The 19,795-nt window shown below is 37.2% G+C and overlaps 2 pseudogenes; one reads left to right on the top strand and one right to left on the bottom strand.

Moving 5' to 3' along the window:
• Window positions 1-10,236: 10,236 nt before the first annotated feature.
• On the top strand, window positions 10,237-11,173 carry LOC129512127 (olfactory receptor 2AP1-like; annotated as a pseudogene).
• Window positions 11,174-14,038: 2,865 nt separating this feature from the next.
• On the bottom strand, window positions 14,039-18,142 carry LOC129512125 (olfactory receptor 6C76-like; annotated as a pseudogene).
• Between the last annotated feature and the right edge of the window lie 1,653 nt (window positions 18,143-19,795).

The raw sequence follows: 19,795 nt of genomic DNA, 5'->3' as shown, positions 1-19,795 counted from the left end.
AGGGTTTGTTCAAATACATATTCTGGCCCTCTGTCCCTTTCGGCGCCCTCGGGAACCCCAATTAAATGTAGGTTTTTCTTCCTTAGGCTGTCATTTATTTCCCTTATCTGTCTTCATGGTCTTTTAATTGTCTGTCTCTTTTTTCCTCAGTTTCCCTCTTTGCCATCAACCTGTCAACTTGTCTTCCTTTTTTTTTAAACTTTTTGTTTTAATTTTTATTTATGATAGTCACACACACAGAGAGAGAGAGAGGCAGAGACATAGGCAGAGGGAGAAGCAGGCTCCATGCACCAGGAGCCAGACGTGGGATTCGATCCCAGTTTTCCAGGATCGCGCCCTGGGCCAAAGACAGGCGCCAAAGCACTGCGCCACCGAGGGATCCCCTCAACTTGTTTTTATGTCACAAACTCGTTCTTCCACATCGTTAACCCTCGTCGTTAGGACCTCTAGTTTGGATTGCATCTCATTCAATTGATTTTTAATTTCTGCCTGATTAGATCTAAATTCTGCAGTCTTGACATCTCTTGAGTCCTTTATGCTTTTTTCAAGAGCCACCAGTAGCTGTATAATAGTGCTTCTGAACTGGCTTTCTGACATTGAATTGTATTCCAGATTTTGTAACTCTGTGGGAGAGAGGACTGTTTCTGAGTCTTTCTTTTGAGGTGAGGTTTTCCTTCTAGTCATTTTGCTCAGTGCAGAGTGGTGAAAAGTAAGTTGTATTGGGAAAAGGTGAAAAAGAGAGAGAAGGAAAGAAAAGTGAGAAAGAAAAAAGAAAAAAGGGAGGAAAAAGGAAAAAAGAGAAGAAAAAGTGAAAGAGAAAGAAAGGTGAAAAAATGGGTGGGGGAAGCAATCAGAAATCAATAAGGAAAAAAAAAAAACCCCACAGGGGAGTATCTTCTGATTCTGTATACTTTAAGTCCCTTGACTTCCCCTGGACCTTGTCCGTCTAGCTGGTCTTCTGGGGGAGGGGCCTGTTGTGCTGATTTTCAGGTGTTAGCACTTGGGGGAGCTGCTCTGCCCCCTGCCTGGTGCAGGGCTCAGTGGGGGTAGTTTACCCCGTGAGGCCCCAGGAGGAACAACCCCAGTAGCTGCAGCAGCTCTGGAAACCTGGATTCAGTTCCCACAGTAACGGGGCTCTCTGTCTGCAGGGGATTGGAGGCTCTGGGGCGGGGCCGCTGATCTGCTCAGCTCCAGGCAGGAGTGCCCTTGCTGTCCTGGGCCCTCCCGGCCTCTGCCTGTCCTGGGGGGAGGCCGGATCTTGGTTTGTGTCCCGGCGCCCTGTGCTCCCTGTCTGCACTGTTGGATTCGCGCTCACAGCCGCGCAGCCCCCTCCACACGGAGCCTCTTCCTCTGCCGGAGCCGCCTTCGAGTTCTTCCCGGCTGTGCAGCCTCCTCCACGCAGAGCCGCCGCCCGAGCCCCTCCGAGCTGCTCCCGGCTGCCCAGCCCCCTCCGCGGAGCCGCTGCCCGAGCCCCTCCGAGCTGCTCCGGGTCCCGCCGTGCGCGCTGCAGCCCTTAGGGAGCTCGGCGCACTCTCCCAGGGCGCAGGTGTCTGTTAGTGTCCCAGGGAGCCCGAGGGCATCCCCGCCCTCCTGGGTCCTGCTCTAACTCCCTGCAGCGCCTTTTCACCCGGGAAGATTGGTGCAGCTCTTGCTTCTCCCGGACGGGGCTCTCCTGTCCTAGGGACACTCGCCCTGGCCTTAGCCCGGCTCCTTGTGAGGCCCTTCCCCCTTGGATGCCTTTTGTTTCTTTCTTTTTCCCGGTCTTCCTACCTTGATAGAAGCAGGAACTCTTCTCACTGTAGCATTCCAGCTGTTCTCTCTTTAACTCTCAGGCCGAATTCGTAGATTTTCAGGATGATTTGAAGGTTATCTAGGTAATTTGGTGGGGACAGGTGATTTGGGGACCCTACTCTTCCTCCATCTTGCCCCTCCTCTCCCAAAATTAATAATTTAAATGAATTAATGAATCTCTTATTTTAGATGTTTATTTCCTCTAAAATATGATAGGTATCTGATGTTTTAGTTTCAATATAGCTCATCCTGGGAACAGTAAATGGTGTATGCATTGTTTGCCTGGAGTTTTTAAATCAGTCTTTAGAAGAGTCTGTGACAAAAAAAATAAATAAAATAAAATAATAAAATAAAATACAATGAAAATAAAAGAGTCTGTGACATAAGGCTGGAATTCTTATGGATTTTAAATAAGAAATATCTGCAATGTAAAATGATAAGCCCATCAAAAAGCCCATCAAAAAGAAGTGCACACTTCTTTTTTGTCCCAATGACTACTAGAATCCAACTCCATTTATTCGAGATTCCTAATTTTTTTCCACAATACTTTATCTACATTTAGATTAGCTATTAGATAAGAGAAAAATAATTCTGGATAACTAGATTCCCACCTCCCTGAAGGGGGAATTTCTTCAGGAAATTGGGGAATTTATGGGGAAATTTCCTGTTTGTTTTCTTGTTTATTTTCTCATCTTAATTATGAGAGAGGACAAAATCCCTTTAAGGTACCCTTTTCACCTGAAGTGTTTAATGTACCTTCTTGGGTCAAAAGAAATTTACATCTTTGGAGCAGCAAACCCCAGAGATCAATCAGAAACTCACATAGCCCTCCTCTATTGTTGCCATTAATCATCTTTGTCCTTGGTGAATATTTACGTGAATATTTTTTTTAATTTTTATTTATTTATGATAGTCACAGAGAGAGAGAGAGAGGCAGAGACATAGGCAGAGGGAGAAGCAGGCTCCATGCACCGGGAGCCCGATGTGGGATTCGATCCCGAGTCTCCAGGATCGCGCCCTGGGCCAAAGGCAGGCGCTAAACCACTGCGCCACCCGGGATCCCTACCTGAATATTTTTAATTCAAGATGAAGTCATCCTCAGAATAGCATGTTTGAAGCCAGCTCTGATGGTTTCTGAATAGCATGATTCCCACTGGATGTCTAAAATAATACTCCATTTTCACAATTAAGTGTACCAGTTAGAGGGACACCTACGAGAGGAAGATTGATGCCTTTAAGAAGTTTAATGAGAAGATGGGACCCCACTGGTCTCAAGATACAATTGCGGTACCTTCCCTCCCCACCCAGCCCTGCCTCTGCCCCTGGCAACCACTAGGCTACTCTGTTTCCATGAGCTTGGTTTCCTCAGATCCCACATACAAGTGAGGGCATGTCTGAGTGCAACCTAATGAATGCCTCTGAACCAAAACTTCTCAGATAAACTGAAATTCAAAAAACATGGGAATTGTGAAGTAATCAATGTTTATTATTGTTGTAAGTTGTGAGTTAATTTGCGACATGGTAATAAAGAATTATAATCAATAGATTGCTGAGAGTTTTTATAAAGAATGACTGTGAAGTACAAACTCTTTGTATTCACCTAATGAAAAGATCACATGATTTTCTATGTTTTTATCTCTTCAAATGGTAAATTACACTGATTGGTTTTCTAATGTCAAATTTGATCATTATATGTAACCATTTTCATGCATTACTGAATTATTTCTCCAAATAACTAATTTGAGGTTTTTGCACTGATATTCAATAATAAAATTGGTAATATCCCTTTCTACTAGAGAATTTATTGCAATTAGGTGTCAATAGTGATTGAATTATACAATAATTTTGGAATATTAGCATCTCTTCTATTATTTACACACAAAAACAGTTTGTGAAAGACTTGATTGTGTGTATGTATTTGTTTTCAATTGGTAGAATTTTCTGGTGAAGACATCTGGCTCTATAATTTGAAGGGGAAATCTTTAGACTACTGATTCATTATTTTTTTTCTTAAAGACTTTATATATTTATTTGTTTATTTATTTATTTATGAGAGAGAGAGACAGAGAGAGAGAGAGAGCACAGGAAGGAGGGGGCAGGGATCCCTGGGTGGCGCAGCAGTTTGGCGCCTGCCTTTGGCCCAGGACGCGATCCTGGAGACCCCGTATCAAGTCCCACGTCAGGCTCCCAGTGCATGGAGCCTGCTTCTCCCTCTGCCTGTGTCTCTGTCTCTGTCTCTCTCTCTCTCTGTGTGACTATCATAAATAAATAAATAAAAAGGAAGGGGAAGAAGCAGAGGGAGAAACACCTCCCTGCCAAGCAGGGAGCCCAGCACCGGGCTTGATTCCAGGACCCTGGGGTCATGACTCAAGCCAAAGGCGGATGGTTAACTGACTGGACCACCTTATTCATTCTTTAAAAATTGTTTGTCTTATCCAGTTATCTATTTCTTCTGGAATCAGCCTCAGAAAATTATATTTTTTCCTCAGGTTTTTAAAATTCTATTCATCTACATTGTTATGTTTTTTTAAATAATAAATTTATTTTTTATTGGTGTTCAATTTACCAACATACAGAATAACACCCAGTGCTCATCCCGTCAAGTGCCCCCTTCAGTGCCTGTCACCCATTCACCCCCACCCCCAGCCCTCCTCCCTTTCCATCACCCCTAGTTCATTTCCCAGAGTTAGGAGTCTTATGTTCTGTCTCCCTTTCTGATGTTTCCCACACATTTCTTCTCCCTTCACTTATATTCCCTTTCGCTATTATTTATATTCCCCAAATGAATGAGAACATACAATGTTTGTTATGTTTATTTGATGTTTATTCTTCTTTTACTGGATTACCTGAGGGGAGATACCACTTATTTATTATTTATTTTTGTAATGTATTAATCATCATGCTTTTTAGAATATTATTCAGTTAATTTTCTGAGTATATCTTGACAGAGTACTGCCAAATTTTAATTCTTTTCAAAGAATCACTGTTGGCTCTACTAATACGCTCCTCTGTGCATTTCATTAATCTCTGATGTATTCTTTGTAGGTTATTTCCTTCCATTTTCATTTGGTTTAATTTGCTAGTTTTCTTTTTAATTCTAGGGATGAATAGTTAATTCATTATTTTTTGATGTTATTAAAAATAATTCTCAATTGCACTTTAATTAGAAATTCTATGAATTCCGGATTACTTTTTGACAAATCAATAGTCAAGAAGAATAATGGCTCCCCAAAGATGTCCATACTCTAATACTCAAAATCTGTGAATATGTTACCTTATATGGAAAAAAGTCATCTTGTAGGTATTAAAATGCTAGAGACCTTAAGATGGAGAGATTAGTCTGAGTAATCTGAGTTAGCTCAATCTAATCATGCAAATCCTTAGAAATGACTCTTGGAATTCTACTCTTGCTACTCATGATCTCAAATTCATGAGTTCAAATCCCAGGTTGGGAGTTTACTTAAAAAAATAAGGCATGTATGTCAACTATACTCAAATTTTAAAAAAAGTAAAAGCTATATCCCTCACTTTAAAGCACATGAATAATATTTTACACACCTTTGGTGTTTACATAATTTTCACATTTACACAGCACTTTCAGATGAGTTTAATTTGTGTTTGTCATCCTCTAAGAGCTTGATATTCTCTGAATTAAGTCATACATTAAAATCTGAAATTGAAATCTTTTTTAAAAGGTTTTATTTAGGGATCCCTGGGTGGCTCAGTGGTTTAGCGCCTGCCTTTGGCCCAGGGCATGATCCTGGAGTTCTGGGATCGAGTCCTGCGTCGGGCTCCCAGCATGGAGCCTGCTTCTCCCTCCTCCTGTGTCTCTGCCTCTCTCTCTCTATGTCTATCATAAAAAAATAAATAAATCTTTAAATAAATAAATAAATGGTTTTATTTATTTATTTATTCATGAGCAACACACACAGAGAGAGGCAGAGACACAGGCAGAGGGAGAAGCAGGCTCCTTATAGGGAGCCCGACATGGGACTTGATCCCGGGACTCCAGGATCAAGCCCTGGGATGAAGGCAGATGGTCAACTGCTGAGCCACCCATGCCTCCCTGAAATTGAAATCTATGTATCAAATCCTAGACAAAAGTAAGGTCATATTTTAACTTTATTCAAGAGGTACTAGACACTCTTTCTTGCTCACATATCTTCATTCTTCACACTTTCAAAATTAATTTCATCAAATGAGAATTACTATGTAATCTTTTTGAAATGGGAATCTGTGTCTAACTTTCAAACTTCTACTTAGCATAGTGCCTGCTTCTTCATAGGTGAACAAAAAAAATATATAGGAAAAAATCATTGATTTGTTTTCAGGCACGTTACTGGAAAAATTTTGGTCAAAATAGTATGATGAACTATCCACAAGATGGCAGTAATATATACTCAGGGAATGCATTGTACAATGTGACTTTAGAAATTGGTAAGAAGTTAAACTATTGTAAAATGGCATTTGGACACATACAATGAGCTTACATAGTGTATTTTACCTGAATTTTGTTTGTGTTGAGACAGTGTTACTCATTTAGGAACAGATAATTTAGAAATAATTCCATTGAAATTCACCATATGTTTGGACAAACTGATTTTCAGTTTTCTAATTGAGATCTTATGATATATATATATATATATATATATATATATATATATATATATTTATTTATTTATTTATTTATTTATTTATTTATTTTTAAAGAGGGGCTCCTGGGCGGCTAAGTGGGTTAAGCATCCAATTCTTTTTTTTTTAAATTTTTATTTATTTATGATAGTCACAGAGATAGAGAGAGGCAGAGACATAGGCAGAGGGAGAAACAGGCTCCATGCACTGGGAGCCCGAAGTGGGATTTGATCCCAGGTCTCCAGGATCACGCCCTGGGCCAAAGGCAGGCACCAAACCGCTGCGCCACCCAGGGATCCCCTAAGCATCCAATTCTTGACTTTGGCTCAGGTCATGATCTTAGGGTCATGCTCAGCATGGTGCCCCTCCCTTTTTCTCTCCCTCTCTGTCTCTCAAAGAAATAAATAAATCATTAACATATAATAAGATGTGGTCTATTTATACAATGGAATATTATTCACCCATCAGAAAGAATGAATACCTACCATTTACATTGATGTGGATGGAACTGGAGGGTATTATGCTGAGTGAAGTAAGTCAATTAAAGAAAGACAACTATCATATATGGTTTCACTCATATGTGGAATATAAGAAATAGTGAAAGGGATGATAAAAGAAGGGGGGAAACTAAGTGGGAAAAATTAGAGAGGAAGACAAACCATGAGAGACTCCTAACTCTGGGAAACAAAGGGTTGCAGAAGGGGAGATAGGTGACTGAGTGGTGGGCATTAAGGAGGACATGTGATGAGATGAGCACTGGGTGTTATACTATATTTGGCAAATTGAATTTAAATAATATTAAATTTAAAACTAACTAAATAAATAACATTAAAAAAAAAAACAAAAGCCTGATGCATGAATTTAGCAATGCACCATTTTCCACCAATTATCTTAACCAACTTATAGCTATCTCTTTTATGTGATGCATAGTTACTTATTTGGTACAGGTATGAATTAAGATAGATCAAATAAAAGACAAATATCATATGATTTCACTCATATGTGGAATTTAAGAAACAAAAAAAAATGAACATAGGGGAAGCGAAAGAACAATAAAATAAGACAAATTCAGAGAGGGAGAGAGACCAGTGTGCCCAATAGACCCACCACAAATTTTCTATTATTGAGAAATACATATTGAATTGCAGTCATTGTAATGTAAAGAAAATATAAACAGTTCCATGAAAATTCTGTATTCTCCCCTATGAGATAAAAGGATTGTTTAATTAACAGTAGTTCCTTCTAATGTCCCTGGGATCATTTCCCCAAGGCCAGTCACACTTTAAATATTACCATTAAAATATATCAACCATTTAGTGCCAAAGCAAAGTAGGTTAGTCTGCCTAAGGTATTTGTCTAATTCTTTTTTTAAAGATTTTACTTATTTACTTGAGAGAGAGAGAGAGAGAGAGAGAGAGAGAAGCAGATTCCCTTTGGAACAGAGAGCCCTACGTAGGGCTTCACTACAGGAAGTTTGGAAGGACTTGAAACATGTGGAGGTTAAGGACCATCTTGCTTAAAGATGAACTGGTCAACCAGGAAAATAAGGAATGATTAAAAAGATTCATGGAAACTAATGAGAATGAAGATATAACTGTTCAAAATCTTTGGGATGCAGCAAAAGCAGTCCTGAGGGGGAAATACATCGCAATACAAGCATCCAGCCAAAAACTGGAAAGAACTCAAATACAAAAGCTAACCTTACACATAAAGGAGCTAGAGAAAAAACAGCAAATAGATCCTACACCCAGCAGAAGAAGAGAGTTAATAAACATTAGAGCAGAACTCAAAGAAATCGAGACCAGAAGAACTGTGGAACAGATGAACAAAACCAGGAGTTGGTTCTTTGAAAGAATTAATAAGATACATAAAACATTAGCCAGCCTTATTAACAAGAAGAGAGAGAAGACTCAAATTAATAAAATCATGAATGAGAAAGGAGAGATCACTACCAACACCAAGGAAATATAAACTATTTTAAAAACATATTATGAACAGTTATACGCCAATATTATTAGGCAATCTAGAAGAAATGGACGCATTCCTGGAAAGCCACAAAGTACCGAAACTAGAACAGGAAGAAATAGAAAACCTGAACAGGCCAATAACCAGGGAGGAAATTGAAGCAGTCATCAAAAACCTCCCAAGACACAAGACTCCAGGGCCAGATGGCTTCCCAGGGGAATTCTATCAAATGTTTAAGGAAGAAACCATACCTATCCTAGTAAAGCTGTTTGGAAAGATAGAAAGAGATTGAATACTTCCAAATTTGTTCTATGAGGCCAGCATCACCTTAATTCCAAAACCAGACAAAGACCCCACCAAAAAGGAGAATTATAGACCTATATCCCTCATGAACATGGATGCAAAAATTTTCAACAAGATACTAGCCAATAGGATCCAACAACACATTAAGAAAATTATTCACCATGGCCAAGTAGGATGTATTCCCGGGACACAAGGCTGGTTCAACACTCGTAAAACAATCAATGTGATTCATCATATCAGTAAGAGAAAAACCAAGAACCATATGATCCTCTCATTAGGTGCTGAGAAAGCATTTGACAAAATACAGCATCCATTCCTGATCAAAACTCTTCAGAGTAGGGATAGAGGGAACATTCCTCAACATCTTAAAAGCCATCTACGAAAAGCCCACAGCAAATATCATTCTCAATGGGGAAGCACTGGGAAGCCTTTCCCCTAAGACGAGGAACAAGACAGGGATGTCCACTCTCACCACTGCTTTTCAACATAGTACTAGAAGTCCAAGCCTCAGCAATCAGGCAACAAAAAGAAACAAATTGCATTCAAAATGGCAAAGAAGAAGTCAAACTCTCCCTCTTCACAGATGACATGATACTGTATATAGAAAACCAAAAAGACTCCACCCCAAGATTGCTGGAAGTCATAGAGCAATTTGGTAGTGTGCCAGCATACAAAATCAATGCGCAGAAATCAGGGGCATTTCTATATACTAAAAATGAGACTGAAGAAAGAGAAATTAAGGAGTCAATCCCATTTATAATTGCACCCAAAACAACATCCAATAACTAAAAGAAAAATCAAAATACAAAGATTAAGAAGGAAAACATAAATGAATGAAAAAAATGGTGAGAATAATTGAAAATGTTCTCTTTTTAAAGATTATTTATTTATTTATTGATAGAGACACACACACACACAGAGAGAGAGAGAGAGAGAGGCAGAGACACAGGCAGAGGGAGAAGCAGGCACCATGCCGAGAGCCTGTCGTGGGACTAGATCCAGGGCCTCCAGGATCACACCCTAGGCTCCAAGGCGGCACTAAACCACTGCACCACTGGAGCTGCCCAAGTGAAAATGTTCTTGAGAAGCAAGACCTTTGATAATTATAAAGTAAAATAATAAAATGCAGATGGAACTAGAGGGTATTATGCTGAACAAAATAAGTCAATCAGAGAAAGACACCATATGATATCTCTTATATGTGGAATATAAGAAATATCACAGAGGACCATAGAGTAAGGGAGGGAAACTGAATGGGAAGTCATCAAAGAGGGAGGAAAACCATGAGACTCTTAACTATAGGAAACAAACAGCATTGCCGGAGGGAAGAAGGGTGGGGGGAATAGGGTAACTGAGTGATGGGCATTAAGGAGGACACATGATGGGATGAGCACTGGGTGTCATACACAACTGATGAATTATTGAATACTACATCAGAAACGGAGTATGTACTATATGTTGGCTAATTGAATTTAGAAAAATAAGAAAATATGTTGATCACTTCATGTTATTATTATTTTCTGTCTTATTTGTCTGAAGTTAATGATGGGAAACCAGACATCAGTGATAGAATTCATTCTTCTTGGACTGACGAATGGCACTGAGCTTCAAGCTGTGCTTTTCCTTTTACTGCAGCTAACTTATGTCTTAAGCATCATGGGAAACTTGACCATCATCATTCTGACCCTTTTGGATTATCGCCTTCAGACTCCTATGTATTTCTTTCTCCAGAATTTTTCTGTTTTGGAAATATCTTTTACTACTGTCTTTGTTCCCAAAATGCTAGTCAATATTGCAACTGGAGACAAGACTATCTCCTTCGCTGGTTGTTTCACTCAGAATTTTTTTGCCATCCTTCTGGGGGCAACTGAATTTTATCTTTTAGCTGCCATGTCCTATGATTGCTTTGTTGCCATTTGTAAACCCTTGCATTATACAACTGTAATGAGCAGGAAACTGCATTCAGCTTGTTCTGTGTTCCTGGTTCTCTGTTTTTTTGGTTGTCATTGTGCCACATACAATGACTCTCCAACTGCCTTTCTGTGCCTCCAATGTCATCAATCATTGTTGCTGTGCCTATACCATACTGCTGCATCTGTCCTGTTCAGACACACAGTTCATAGAAGTGATGGAGTTTATCTTTGCAGCAGTTACCCTTATCTTCACCTTGGTGCTAGCGATTCTTTCCTACACGTACATAATCAGGACAATTCTGAGAATTCTTTCTGTTCAACAAAGAAAAAAAGCCTTTTCTACATGCTCCTGTCACATGATTGTGGTCTCACTTTCTTATGGAAGTTGTATCTTTATGTACATAAATCCTTCTGTTAAGGATGCAGAAACTTTTAATAAGAGAGTGGCTGTTTTAAATACCTCAGTTGCCCCTCTGTTGAACACTTTCATCTATACCCTAAGGAAAAAGCAAGTGAAAATAGCCTTCAAAGACATGGTCAGCAAGATAACGATGTTTTCAGGAAAATGAAAGTGGGGTTCATAATAATAAAAAATAACAAATAAATGTTTGGAAAATTTCAGATGTACATTATTATTACATTGAAGTGTTTGCTATTATCTATCATCAATATTCCTAACGGGACACAAAAACAGTAAAACTACTTATTTAATGAAGCCTATTTTGCCATCACTTTATTTCTTAAAATTTTAGAGGCCTGTGTGTATATCTGTGTGTATCCTCAAACATTTTCATGCTACTTTTCCTTATCTGTACCTCACTTTTAAGGAAAGGATTTGGGAGAAAGGCAGATTGGGAATATGACTTCCAATAGTTTACTTTTTGCTACTGAGTTTTGCTTATCTTTCTCACTGCCATATGGTGTTCAAATGCTGCAGTTGATAACTGAATAGTCAAATATACACCCAGAAAAAAATCTACTTTGGTTTGTTAATAATAGCTGAAATAATATATTAGTGAATTAATAGAAAGTTGGTTATTTTCAAATTATATTATTCAGATTTAAATTTAGTGTTTCACTTACTGAGAACTTAGTCTACTAAATATTTGAAATAAAGAAAGTTCTGACGAAGGGAAAATCAATACATGTTTGTTTTCAGACTGACAGGAAATTCGTTAATAATGATTTATACACACATTAAACTCTGAGTAAATCCAGAAAAGAGGTAAAGGGATGATTCAAATTTAGGTTAATTAGCGACATATCATTATGGCAAATTATTAGAATTTAGTGATGTGCCTAATCATTGTTCTGGTTCTCTTTAACAAGCATATGAAACAAAACTATATTAACAGTATCTATGGTGTTAATAATCTTGTAAGCTTAAATCATATTCTTTCTCAATTTCATACTAAACTTTACATTTTTGTAATCCGATGTCCTCAGGCAGAATGTCCATCAAAGCTGATATTTTCTGAACATTGCTTGTTCATATTAATTTCTCAGAAAGCATGGGCCAAACTCATACTATGATTTTTAAATTTTTAGATTTAAAGAAGCCAAAAAATGAATTAAAGAAGCTATAAATGTTTCTACTTTAATCCTTTCAATGTACAGATGAAGGAAATTGAATCCTAAAGATATTAACAAACTTTTATTAAAGCATATAGTTAAATTTGTACTCTTGAATTCTTTACTCACCCTTCATTAGATGCAGATTCTATTAAGTAGCAGAAATACTAAAACAGTGCCCTGGGAAGCCATGGGGAAAGACGATTGAAAATGTAGAACTTGTTAGTTCATATACACCTGCCATAATTTCGTCAGAAAAAACACCTAAGTACCTGACACATGGCTGATGTTAACAGGTGAGTAAGTTAGATATTGTGTTAGTTATTTAGATTGACAGGTGACTGACTCATTAGTTCACTGGATTATTTGTTTTCTACATCATCAGTGTATGCCAATTGTAGTTATCCAAAACATTATGTCACATTATGGTGGCTGCTCAATTTCAGAAGACAGATCACATAATGATAGGTAGCTGAACACTATTGACAGAGGTGACTGCTTTTCAAACAGACAAAATTCTGTTAATCACTGATTGTATTAAAACACAAAAGTAAATTAACCAACCAACCAACCAATCAAAACTCCAGGAACATTATGTTAAAGTAGTTGAAAATCTGCAGAAAATAGGAGGAAAAAAGTTAGTCAGAATGGAGGAACCCTCAGACATCCAGGAGAATAATAAGAGGGAATAATAACTGAGTCTCTTAATTCTTTTTTTTGTTTTTTTATAATAAATTTATTTTTTATTATTTATTAAATTAGAATCTGAGTTAAGTTCAGGCTGAGTTGCAAGTTTTGTTGCTGTTCTATTTTCCCTTGTTTGTTTAGTTATTTTTACAATTTTATGGAGTTAACAATTTATGCAAAATAAAGTGTATCCAATAAAGTTTAGAACTTGAGATTTGATACCTGTATATACCTGTGAAGCCATTACCAAAATCAAGATAATGAACTTCAAAATTTTCCTTAGGCACTCTGGCAATATATCCCTGGAGGCGTTGTAATGTTTCAATTGGCTAGGCTGAACTATTTGTCTAGGATGTCCCTTCCCGGTTTGTTTCCTGTTATGGTGAACCACCAGAGAGATTATTTGGGATATTTGGAGAATAGAATAAAGCAGAAGCCATTTGGTAGCTCACACAGGTTGTGTTTATCTGCTGGTTTACCTTGTTGGTAGGAGATGGGTGGGTTTATTTTGTCGGTAATTGTTCATTTTCACCTGGATTTTTTTTCATCTTCTCCAACTCCAAATCTGGTTATCAATGTTTAGCTCTGTGGCAAAATGTCCAAGCTTTTATAGGACACCAGTAAACCTGAGCTCAAAGGCGACAACAGCTAACACGTTTCAATTCTTCCTCATGCTATGTTAGACACTGGCTTTACATTCATCACATACATGAACTCAAAATTGAGAGTGGACCTATATGTACATGGCAAAACTTTAAAACTCCAAAAGTAACAGAGAAAATCTAGATGACTTTGGGTTTAGTAATGATATTTTAGATACAACACCATAATCCATGAAAGAAATATGGATAAGCTGAACTTCATTAAAATTAAAAACCTCTGCTCTGCAAAAGATAGTGTCAAGAAAATGAGAAGACAAGGCACATACAGGGAGACAAGATTTGAGAAAACACATCTAAAAAGGTTTGTCGGGGATCCCTGGGTGGCGCAGCGGTTTAGCGCCTGCCTTTGGCCCAGGGTGCGATCCTGGAGACCGGGGATCAAATCCCACGTCGGGCTCCCGGTGCGTGGAGCCTGCTTCTCTGCCTCTCTCTCTCTCTCTCTCTCTCTGTGACTATCATAAATAAATAAAAATTAAAAAATTAAAAAATAAATAAATAAAAAGGTTTGTCAACTCAAATACACAAAAACTTAGAATTCAACAATCTGAAAAAGAACAACAATATTAAAAAATGGGACAAAGATCTTGACAGACACCTCACCCAAGATACTAGAGAGATGGCAAATAAGCACACAAAAAGATGATCCACATCATGTGTAATCAGGAAAATGTAAATTGAAACAATAAGGAGATACCACCACTACACACAATCCTGGAACTTGACAACACCCAACGCTGATGAGGATGTGGAGAAAAATGAACTCTCATCTGTTGCTGGTAGAATGTGAGATGGTCTAGCAACTTTGGAAGACAGTTTGGCGGTTTCTTGAAAAATTAAACACATTCTTACCATAGGATCCAGCAATCACTCATTTTGATATTTACCCAAATGAGATGAAAACATGTCCACACAAAAACCTGCACACGGATCTTTATAGCAGCTTTATTCATAATTGCCCTAACTTAGAAGCAGCTAAGATACCTGTTAGTAGGTAAATGGATAATCTATGCTACTTCTAGAAAATAGAATATTATTCAGTGCTAAAAATAAATGAGCTATCAAGTCATGAAAATACACAGAGGAAACTTAAGTGCACATCACTAAGTGAAAAAAACAATCTGAAATTTTATGATTCCAACTACATGGCATTCTGGAAAAGGAAAAACAATGAAGACAGTAAAATCAATGGTTTTCAGTGGCTGAGCGATAGGGAGTGATGAGTAGGCACGCCACAGAGGATTTATGTCTATATATCATCAATATCTGTATTATTATCAACAACCTATATCATCTACCTAGCTATATCTTTTTATGTCTATCAATCTTTATACATTTTTTCCAAATCTATAGAATGAACACTCACTGAGAGTGAACCATAATGCAAAATATGGATTTTGGGTAATTATGATGTATCAATATACGTTCATCAGTTGTAACAAACATACCTCTCTGCTGAAGGAGTTTGTAAATAGGGAAGGCTGTGTGTGTATGAGGTCCATGGGTATATAGGAAATCTCTGTACCTTCCTTTCAATTTTGTTGTATACCTAAAAGTGCTCTAAAATTAGCACCTTAAATATTGTCCCTTTCTGAAATAGATTTCTAGCACTATCTGGCCTGATGGTATTTGCATAAACATTAAGTAAAATGTAGTAGACAAAAAAAATAGGGAGTCAAAGTTTTCTTAGTTTTCATTTTCTCTTGCTTTCTACCTGAGGACAAAGCCACCAAGGGCCAAGAGGTACACCCCTACCCTCCAAGGGCCAAGGGGTAAAGAGAACATTTAGTAGATAGGACAATTAGATAGATTCACCTTAGTTATGAGTCCCACCTGAAATTCCAAGGGATGAGCTTTCATTATTATTGGTTACGGAGAATCAAATTAAGTTATTGGCATTCATATTCTTTCAGTTTATTTCTTGTCTCTGCTTTTCTTTACCCTAGTTTAATAGTGAGGTAAACATGCTCTATTTAATGAACTCCTGAAAGTTCTGGGTTTATTTTTATAGCTGTAATTATAACAGAAAAGAATATTCTAACATTTACAAAATGTTTATCACATCGAGTTTTACTGAACTGACTTTAGTTTCATGCCCAACACTAATTGAGTTATTTTTAGAGAGAATATGATCATTTGTAAAGCCCAGAGTAGAAGTGTAGTCTTGAACTAATCATGGAGTCCAAAGCCTTGATTAGCTAACAATGGTTTATAGATCCGCATATGACTTACAGAAGTCATTCTACCAAAAGAAGGTAATGAAAAAGAAAGAAAAAAAGAAAAGAGAAGAAATGGAAGAAAAAAGGAAAATTTATTGAAATAGAGAAAGGTGTGTATGTGTGTATGTGAGAGAGAGGGAGAAAGAGAGAAAAAGTCAGAAGAGACAGTGAGAGAGAGGGAAATTAGGATATACAAAAGCAATTATCTACTTCAAAACAATTTGACTCTATACCAGACCATATGGTAAAACTGTAGGAAGCATCCTCTAAGTACATAACTGCTACATTATGAAGTTTTCCAGATTTTTAAGTAGCATATCACATATATAAAATGACAAAGCACTACAATAAATTACATTAGCAGGCAATGGAATCAGCATGAGAATCTCTAATTGCATCTCTACACTCAACCCCAAAACTGAATCCGTCATCATTTCAGAATACATGTAGACGAGTCTTTGCTACAAACTGATTGGGCATTGCTGGTACTGGATAGACATAGCCTCTGGAATCAAGCAGAAATGAATTTGAATTCTGTTTCTCTGACTAGCTATGTGATGAGAGTAACTTATCGTACCTCTCCAAAGTGCATTTTTTTACAAGATAAAATCAGAATAATTTATTCTACAAGTTTTCATTTTATTTTGTTTTTTAATCGGGAGAACACTGATTTTATACTTTCAAAATAGCCTTAAAATATCTCAAAAAAAAAACTTGTTGTTGCTATGTTATAGATGTAGAAATTAAGGAACACAGTTAGTTCCAAGATGAATAAGGAATAGCTGATAAAGCATCAAATGTGATATCTATCTCCAGGATGCATTTTATTCTTAATCAAAGTTACTTGATTTAGGACACATACATGAGTCAGTATTTATTTACTTATTTACTTATATGGCATAAAATGTAAAATAAAAATAATATATCATATAATATTTTATTACACTAGCATAGTGGGGTTTTTTTCAATTCTCAAGACAAAGGATGATATTGATATTTTAATCTCAACTTCCCACTTTTAAATATATTTATTTAAAACAATACAGAATGTGTATCAGGACATAAAAGCCAAGGAAAGGTAAAATCCCAAGGAAGATATATAATTGTTTTGAACTTATCAAGATTTTGCAGAAAATCAAATATAAGAACAAAATATACTGCATAGATATAAAAATAATTAAGTATCCATGAACTAATATATAAAGTTGACTACAATAATCTTTCAAGTATTTGGCTACATTTAAACGGAATAAGCAGAGAAGGAATGAGTCAAATTTGAGAATGTTGGGATGCCTGGGTGTCTCAGTGGTTGGGCGTCTACTTTCAGCTCAGGGCATGATCCTGGGGTCCTGGGATCTAGTCCCGAATCAGACTCCCAAAGGGGAGCCTGCTTCTCTCTCTTCCTGTGTCTCTGCCCCTCTCTCTGTGTCTCTCATGATAAATAAGAAAAATATTTTTTAAAAATGTTTTTAAAAATTGAGAATGCTTACAATGGAACAGAAAAATAAAATGTTTGCTTCGCCTGCTGTTTCCTTAGAGTATAAATAAAGGGATTCAAAAGTGGAGCAACAGAAGTATTGAGAACTTCCACTCTCTTCATCAAGCATATCCTCTTTTTGACTGAGGGTTTAAGGTACATAAAGATGCAGCTGCCATATGAGAGGGAGATGACAATCATGTGAGAAGAACAGGTGGAGAAAGCTTTTTTCTCTGGTTGGCAGAAGGAAATTTTAAAATTGTCAGGGTAATATATGTGTATGATAGAATTACTAATGCCAAAGTGACCAGCAGAGTCACCAAAGCTAAGATGAAACTCATCATTTCCAACACGTGTCTGTCTGTGCAGGAGATCTGCAGGAGGGGAGCAGTGTCACAGTAGAAATGATCAATGACATTGGAATCACAGAAGTCCAGGCTTAAGCCTAAAATGAGTCCTGGAAAGATGATGAGGAAACCAGTGATCCAAGACCTAAGGACTAGCTGGATACAGATTTTGCTGCTCATAATGGTTGTGTAATGCAGGGGCTTGCAGATGGTGACATAACGATCGTAGGACATGACAGCCAGGAGGTAACATTCAGATGCTCCAAGAAGGAAGGCAAAGCAACTGAGTTGCACAACAGTTATAGGGAATGGTTTTGTCACCAGTTGCCATGCTTACAAGCAATTTGGGGATGCAGACTGTCGTACAAGAAATTTCTAAGACAGAAAAAATTCAAAGAAAGAAATACATAGGGGTCTTGAGATGTGAGTCCAGCAAAGTGAGGGTAATAATAACTAAGTTGCCTGAGATTCTTAGCAAGTAGGTGAGGAGCAGGAAGACAAATAGCACAATCTTCAGTTTTGGGTCCTCCATCAATCCTGCTAAGATAAATACTGTCACAGTTGTACGGTTTTCCATCTTGACCTCTTGATACGCTTCTGCTCTGGTAAAAATATTGAGAAAACAATATGCACAGGAACCAATAGTAAATTATGAAGATAATTATGTCAGAATATTAGTAGTTGCTATTGATTATACTTACTAATAGGGCACATTTTTGAAATGATTAATGTAAGATAAACTCTAACAAAAACTAGTACTTATATTTTTTATTATTTGTATTACTTTATTTTTGAGGAAAGACAAATATTTTCTACAAATCTGATGAATAAAAAACTATCTTATAAATCATCTTTATAGTCTGGCTTAGGTTTATGGTAATGAGGTAAAGAAATGAACAAGCATGTGAGAAAATTATTTCTACTTTTCTCAGTATGTAAGCGCTAAGATGTCACAGTACTACTCAGCCTGATGACTGTATAAATATCATTGCCTCAATGAACTGACCATGAGTGCAACAGAGAAACAAGGTGATATATAAATACTTATGATGGTTGAAAATAGAAATCAAGCTTAGATTTTAGTTTAATTCCGGAAGTAATTCTGGGTAACAATGGTAGTTCTTCCCTGGTTTGGCCTGTGCTGCCTCTACTTAGATAATGAACACTCTTTCTTGGTCCTGATTTTTTTATTCCTATAAATCAGTGTTTTGTCCCTATTCCATCTCTTCATTTCTTCACTTTTACAGCCTCCTATGCCAATATTAAACTTATCTGATCGCATAGTAAAACGGACTTGAATAGAATTAAACAAATCCAGTGTTTCTTCTGGTTATAGTTCTGAAAACAGGAAGATAATAAGAATAATGAAGAGAAATGCAAAATAAAGTGAATAAGTATTCAAAGAGAAGGGAAATAGAGAAGAAAAAGTAAAAAAGAGAAGGAAGACAAAAGAAGTAGAAAAGAGGTAAGACAGTAAGGGAAGACTATAAAGAGAAAAACTTACCATTAAGATTGGATTTTTCTTCAGATGTGACAGTGACTGGTATTTAGCTATGGGCCTCTTACCTGATAGATAGAAATGAGTTACAGCAAAGCTGTAATTTACCTCCACCAAGGGGAATACAGAGAAGAATCTCTGGCAAATTTTACTCGGATGATCAGTCACTTGGCAAGTGTTTTTAGACACTTGCAAGTAATGCTGACTGCCCCCAAATAATGTGGTAAGTCCGCAGATAAGCGCGTGCAAATGGAGTTGACTATGTGGTTGAATATTACATAAGCTCTCATTAAGCTAAATGTCATGAAAACTCCTAGGTATAAACATTTCATCCCTTGAGGCCAACTTCTTGTTTGATGACTTCATTATCAGTTACGCTTCTCTAAGGAGTTCATCATCAATATGAATCACTTATTAAACACTTTTTTCAGTTTCACTGGTAGAATTTAGTGTATTCGTGTGCTGCATACAGCACCTGATGCTCATTAACATCAAGTGCCCTCCTTAGTGCACATCCCCGCACCCATCTTCCCTCCAGAAATCCTCAGTTTTGCTCCCTGTAGTTAAAAGTTTCTTATGGTTTGCCTCTCTTTAAGTTTTTATCTTATTTTATTTTTTCCTCTACTCCCCTATGTTCATTTGATTTGTTCCTTAAATTCCACGAGTGAAATCATATGATAATTGTCTTTCTCTGACAGACTTATTTCGCTTAGCATAATACCCTCTAGTTCC

The sequence above is a fragment of the Nyctereutes procyonoides genome, unplaced genomic scaffold (assembly GCF_905146905.1).
Source record: "Nyctereutes procyonoides isolate TBG_1078 unplaced genomic scaffold, NYPRO_anot_genome, whole genome shotgun sequence".
NCBI classification, from domain to species: Eukaryota; Metazoa; Chordata; class Mammalia; order Carnivora; family Canidae; genus Nyctereutes; species Nyctereutes procyonoides.
This window is presented reverse-complemented; position numbering and strand designations above follow the sequence as displayed.